This window comes from Lactuca virosa, chromosome 6 (genome assembly GCF_052849685.1).
Source record: "Lactuca virosa cultivar CGN04683 chromosome 6, Lactuca_virosa_CGN04683_v6, whole genome shotgun sequence".
Classification (NCBI taxonomy): Eukaryota; Viridiplantae; Streptophyta; class Magnoliopsida; order Asterales; family Asteraceae; genus Lactuca; species Lactuca virosa.
The window spans coordinates 90,851,013-90,856,008 of record NC_136431.1 but is presented as its reverse complement, the minus strand read 5'-3'; positions in this window follow the sequence as shown (position 1 = coordinate 90,856,008).

Here is a 4,996-nt window from a genome sequence, read left to right as displayed (position 1 = left end):
AGAAAGACATATATAGTTGAAATCTTTACAAATATATGTTTTTTTTTAAATATTACAATAACGTTTTTGTTAAATTTGATATAATAATTCGTATACTAAATTGATATAATATATTGATTATTTTGAATTATATGATAATATATAAATCTATTATAACTGCATAATCTCAATCATTTGAATGACTTCTATCTGCGAGTTACTCATGAATAAAATTAAATATAATATATGGTTTAATGTTATTTATAGTTGTTGTTATTGTTAATTAACTTTTTAAAATTTATTTGTTTAACGTTTTAATTTCTATCATTATAATTATTTAGAACATCAAACATTGTTTTTTGATTTTAATGGTAACAATATAATCATTTATATAGAGTTATTTTTTATTATTGTTATAATAAGTTATTTTAAGCTACTTATTTGAAAACTTTTAACGATTATAAAAATATATTTAGGAAATATTTTAGTTAAATTGAAATTATAATTTAGTTTTTGCATTTAGCACTACAATTTATCACTTTTAACTATTCACAAAATATTCATTGGGTTTTTTAAGTGGAACTGAAATTAATATTTAAGTTGACACTGTAATGTTATATTTAAATTAACAATTTAAGTATTTTTTCCGAACTGTTCAAAAGTTGTAGCTTTAAACTGATAATGGTTTACATACAACAATATAATAAATCTAATAAATTAAGTATAATATGTTAAAAGTTAAAGTCATAACTTTATAAGTAGAAGTAAAGATATTATTTTAATATTGAAAGTTAGTTTATTAATGGTTACACTTTAGGTTTGATATTTATTTAACCTTATTAACCAAATTATAATCATTATTAGAAAGATAATACAATTGATCACTTTTAACTATTTACAAAATATTCTTTGGGTTGTTTAAGCTAAACTAAAATTCATATTTAAGTTGATCTGTAATGTTGTATTTAAATTAATAATTTAAGTATTTTATACAAATTGTTCAAAAGTTGTAGCTTTAAAATGATAAAGGTTTACATCCAACAATATATTAAAACTAATAAATTAAGTATAAAATGTTAAAAGTTAAAAAACATAACTTTATAAGTAGAAGTAAAGATATTTTTTTAATATTGAAATTTAGTTTATATATGATTACACTTTAAGTTTGATATTTATTTAACCTTATTAACCAACTTATAATCATTATTAGAAAAAAATTGAAAAGTCATGGGAGTTTCAAATGAATGTGGTGAAAGGAAAAATACATGAGAGTTTCAAATGAATGTGGTGAAAGGAAAAATGCTTCCTTTATAATATAGTATGATATGATATGGCAGAAGCAAAGGGGTACAAGAAACAACAAAGACATATGTGAAATGCGACAAGCTTTCCATATCAATCGATGATTTGATTCAATGATATACAATCAATGAGACATAACAATTTCAATACCTGATATACATCAATAACACTTCGGCACAAATGGCACAGAAGACATACGATTTCTGATTAAACATTTTGGTAGATTTCAGGCTTTCAGCCCTATCTAACCTTCTGCCAATGCCATAGAATAGAAGTCATTCTCTTACGAGACATGCTCTACATGGCCAGAGGCTACATACCAGTATCACCGTGAATCTAAGTCCTTTCACTGATCACATGGTCAAAGGTATTACCCGGAATAATAACACTGAAAAGCACATAGCACATATAACACATAACATACAATTGCTCCTATATATTGAACTCACCGTGAAATAACCGAAGGAATAAATGATATTTTGGGCAGCACTTCGGCTCTAAATATGACTTTCTGCGATGAAACCGGGGATTTTAGTTGAAAACCGGCCTTACATGGGCAGAGTTTCGACTTGAAAATATAATATTATCGGGAACTTCGGAGCGTCGGGACTTGCTTCGGGTGTCGGGGATGATATTGGGACTTCGGAGGGTGTTAGAGGGGCTTGAGAGAGGCTCGAGAGTGAATTAGAGTGAGAATTTGTAACATAAACCCGGAGGGCTCGATTTCTATTTATAGGTTCAAAATCGACTCTCACGTCGTGAACCATGTATGTTCACGTCGTGAATTTGATCCTGGTCATCCCCTAGGCTTGCCGTGTGTCTTCTAGGCTCGAAACGCATCGTTCACTGAGTTCACTTCGTGAACACTGTGTTCACGTCGTGAATGCAGTCAAATTCTCGAAGTTTGTGCCCCGAACTTGAAAAATCCATATCTTTCGCATACGAGCTCCGTTTTTGACGTTCTTTATATCCATGCGTAGGTGAGATTATGCTCTACATCTTTCATTTAGACTGCGTCGACTAATTTTGACTTTATTTTTAATATTATATTTTTAACGGGCGGAGACAAGAAAAGTTCGTTAGAATTCCATAACTTCTTCATCTGACGTCCGTTTTCGTCTGTCTTTTTACCGTTGTACTACCATTGACGAGACCTTCGATTCTCATTTAGGTTGCGTCGGATAACTATCGCTCGATCTTTATTTCGAGTTTGTAGCTGTCTACCGCTATTCCGAAACTTAGAAAAATCATAACTTCGTCCTACGAAGTCAGATTTTGACGTTCTTTTTATGAAAATTCTCGGTTTAACAAATACTACGACTTTAATTTAGATCACCAAGTCTAAAAAGTAGTTTATCAAAAACTCACTTTTACCGTGCCGGTTTTGTCGCGAATCTTCGATTGGTCATAACTTCTTCGTTATAACTCGGATTTCGATGAGGTTTTCGCCTAAATGTTTCTAACGAAATTATCTACAAATTATCTACAAATTTCAATAAGACTTATATTGTTTCTAACGAAATTATCTACTTATTTCAAATTTTATATTTTCGTTAAATTTCGATATTTGACTTATAATTGGAATCTCATAAGACTTCCAATATTTTCCGAGTGATTCTAAACATAGTTTTACTTCATTTCTAGTAAAAACTATCTCTTAGAACTCAATGCTTAAATTCATATAATATTTCATTATATTTTTCACTTTTAAAAATACATAACACGATAACTGAACGTGTATGTTACAATTTGATAATGAAAAGGGTTCTATTAATGCTTATCTTAATGGCGTTTTCTATTTTGAAGCATTGCCTTGTAATGGAATATATGAAACTGTGATGGTTGTAGATAACTTAGGAAATGATGTGTTGTGTATCGATTCTTCCAATAGTTTGGATAAAGCATGCTTGTGGCATTCTCGTCTTGACATGTCAACAAGAAACATATAGCCCAACTCCAAAAGGATGGAGTATTGGAGTCATTCGACCTTAGGGACGATGATGTGTGCGAGTCTTGTTTGCTTGGAAAGATGACCAAGTCACCCTTCACTGGTTCTTTTGAAAGGGGTGAGGGTTTATTGGATCTCATACATACAAATGTATATGGACCTTTTAGATCCACCACAAGGGATGCGTGCCGCTTCTACGTGACTTTTACCGATGATTATAGCAAATATGGCTATATCTACTTAATCAGGCATAAGTCAGAAACCTTTGAAAAGTTCAAAGAGTTCAAACAAGAAGTGGAGAATCAATTGGGCAGGAAAATCAAGATGCTTCGATCCGATCGAGGTGGAGAGTACCAAAGTCTTGAATTCCACGACTACCTCAAGGAATGCAGAATTATTTAGCAATTGACACCTCCCAGGACACCGCAGTTGAAAGGTGTGGCTGAGAGGCATAATCGAACCTTGCTGGACATGTTTCCTTCCATGATGAGTCGTGCTTCGCTACCTATCTCATTATAGGGGTATGCCATAGAGACTGTCGCCCATATCCTTAACTTAGTCCCTACAAAGAAGGTTGCCAAAACGCCTCACGTGATGTGGACAGGGAAAGCTCCCTCGTTGGCACATATGAAGGTTTGAGGTTACGAGGCTTTAGTAAGACGAGAGACTCACGACAAGCTCGAACCTCGTAGTGAGCGGCGTATTTTCATCGGCTACCCGCAAAAGTGCTTTGGATATCTCTTTTATAGACCGAGTGACAATGTTGTTTTCGTTGCGAGGAGAAGAGTTTTCCGAGAGTGAGAACTTATAAGACAAGGGGACAGTGGGAGGCAAATCGATCTTGAAGAGATTCAAGAGTCGAGCGATGAAGGAACCTCTAACACTGGCGCTCAACCCGAGGAGGAAACTCCGGTTGAACCGATTGACAAATCCTTACCTCTTAGACGTTCCAGTAGAGTTAGTGTTTCGCGTGTGTTATATGGTTTTCATATAACAAGTGAAGGTGATACGTTTATTAGTGATAGTACACTAATAAATTTGGATGAACCTAACAGCTACAAGGAAGCCATGGCGGGCCCGGAGTCTGTGAAATGGAAAGAGGCTATGGACAGCGAGATTCAGTCCATGTATGACAACCAAGTTTGGAATTTGGTTGACAATGTGCCTGGTCGTAAGATGGTCGGGTGCAAGTGGATCTTCAAGAAGAAGACCGACATGGATGGGAATGTGCACACTTATAAAGTGCGATTGGTTGCGAAGGGCTTTACTCAGACTCCCAGAGTTGACTATGATGAGACCTTCTCACCAGTTGCAAAGATAAAGTATATTAGGGTGATGCTAGCCATTGCTGCATTTCATGACTATGAAATATGGCAGATGGACGTCAAAACCGCTTTCCTTAATAGGAAGTTGGTTGAGGATGTTTACATGAATCAGCTAGAGGGTTTTGTCGATGCGAAGCACCCCAATAGAGTGTGCAAGCTTGAAAAATCCATTTATGGATTGAAGCAAGCATCTCGCATATGGAATCTTTGTTTCGACGAGAAAGTCGAAGAGTTTGGTTTTCTGCAAAGCGAGGATGAATCATGTGTATATGTCAAAGCTGGTGGGAGTATAGTTAGCTTCCTCGTATTGTATGTCGATGACATACTACTCATAGGAAACGACATCCCAACCCTGCAGGAAGTCAAGTCCTGGCTTGGGAAGTGCTTCGCTATGAAGGACCTCGGAGAAGCTGCCTATATTTTGGGAATAAGGATAGTGAGA